Source organism: Notothenia coriiceps, unplaced genomic scaffold, assembly GCF_000735185.1.
Source record: "Notothenia coriiceps isolate Sejong01 unplaced genomic scaffold, NC01 NC01_scaffold00002821, whole genome shotgun sequence".
In the NCBI taxonomy this organism is placed as follows: domain Eukaryota; kingdom Metazoa; phylum Chordata; class Actinopteri; order Perciformes; family Nototheniidae; genus Notothenia; species Notothenia coriiceps.
Window position 1 is genome coordinate 74,487 of NW_011335522.1, and position 2,318 is coordinate 76,804.

The window sequence follows — 2,318 nt, forward strand, 5'->3', positions numbered from 1 at the left end:
AATTTTGAAAGTTAAAAAAATAAAAATGTGTGGTAAAACTGTGAAGTAACACTTTGTTTGTGTGAAACCGCTCAATGAACTACATCTCCCTTCTCGCACCACACACCAAGATGGCCGTCACGTTGGCACATTTCACTTCTTTCTTTCAGAATGAGGCGAAAAGTATTAAAAGAGATGAAAATCATTCCAAGTCTGGGCATGTTGAGAGCTGTACATACACACAAGGGGAGTTAGTCGGTTCCGTAAGAGCCAGCATGCGGGACCGGGACTCTGGGATTTGTAGTCTTTCTAGTTGAGTATTTTTCATAGTCTTATATTTCAACAGTTTTGCGACAATACTTTTTTGACATGGAAATAGTTTTTGAAGATTGACAAACATCATATGTGTAATTCGTGGCACAATTCAAACGGGATCGAAAGATAGGGTGGGACTTCGCCTCTCTATACTGGATAACACACCAAAGGAAAGGGAAAACCCCAAAGCATAATATGGCAACTTTAAAGTACTATTTACATCCTATAAAGCATTCAAGTTTAGAATAAATGGACATTGTGGGTTTTGTGTATAGGGAAAGCCCTGGATATACTTTTTTTTTTTTCAAGGATGATATATCATTATAACTTACAGCAATGTCGAATTATACTTATATGATTATAAAAACAAAAGAATACCCAAAATGGAATTTGAATCCTAGATGTTTATTAGATAACATATAGCACTAGACTTTTGCATTTTACAATGTATTCTTCCAGGACTTTGCTCTCAGGGGAGAAAAATACAATGTCAAACATTTTTAGATATCTTTTATTCAAGTCTCTATTAATTTATTCTAAACAGTTAGTAGTTCCATTGCTGACCTGATGTTGAATTTCCAGCACTGCTATTTAAATTCATCAAGTTTTAGATTGACTTCCTCAAAATCCAAGAGTCAGGACTTCTTCTTTCTGTGGCTGCCATCCATCAAAAAACTGTTCATAAATCACAGAGGCGGAGGAGGCAAACAGACGGACTCTCACACCAACGCCGCCTCAGAAGACCAGAATTCATTGCAACTTAATAAGAATGACATCTTGTTGCTACAGCTTTGAAGCCTTCGTGTGTTTATCTCCTTTGAACAGCCACATCCAGAGCAGCTTATGAATTTAAAACCGACCATACATAGAAGGAAGTTTTCACTTTCAGTAGAGTTTCACGAGTATGGATGTGACTGATAATTTTGATTTTTATTACCTGGGACTTCCAACATCAGTGGATTTAGTGGAGCGTTTGCCCTTGGGGTTTGCTCACTGTCATAATGGTTTATGATGACAAAAATGTCCAATATCTTTCTTTTAATTGCACCATAGAGTCTGACGTGAGCAGATAGTATCGGAAACCAAGATATCATCTAAAATGCCTCCTAGGGAGCGCTGGATTAAAGATGTTAGAGTGTAGGGGTATGCAAAGGGGATTTCTTTGAGTGATCTTTAAAAGTGGGTTCAGCCTCCAATACCTCTCGACAAGTTTTACCAGCATCACAACAAAGGATTATTTATTCTCCGCCGCCTAGAAAACCCACGGGGAAATGGTGTTCCTTTTGATGCATATATTATAAACAGGTTGAAAACAAATCCCAGTGAAAAAGCTAACTTTGATGAAATGACGCAAGAATGAACGCCGGGTTGTCAAAACTGTTTCCACAAGAGACTCATATTTCAAAATTGAGATGCCATACATTTCATCCAAGAATTTAATTTTCTGCATGAATCGCAGAGTGAGAAAGTAATCATGCGGGCGCGTGTCATCATTTAGACAAGTTGTCATCCCAGAATTACAATTTCAATATGGCAGCACGCATCTGTCATCCCCAGATTAGACTTTCTATCACTGCGGTTCCTTTCCAGCAGGTGAGGAGTATTGTATAGCTGCAAATATCAATTGTAAAGCCATGGCAGCTATTTGTAATAAACGATGTGCTCGTTAATGTATGGAATATTAATGTAAATGCTCAACGAAATATGTTTACACATTCAAATGACACATGAGAAGAAGATTTATTCAGTCTGAAAACAGGAGCATGCACTCATCAGAATCCGTAATAGCAGGGAACAAGATGGATTTGTTTTTCTCTCCTCCCTTTGCTGTGAACTAATTCCAATCTCTATTGAAGTATAAATTGCATGTTTCATTCGTATAACTGACTGGTTCCTCAAACCATTATTAGTCACCAGCTCAGACAATTGAAATGATTGCCATTTATCGCACTCTTGCACACAGACTAGGAAAGATCAACGATCTCATCAGAATAAGTACAGGTGCACTGATGCATGTGCAAATG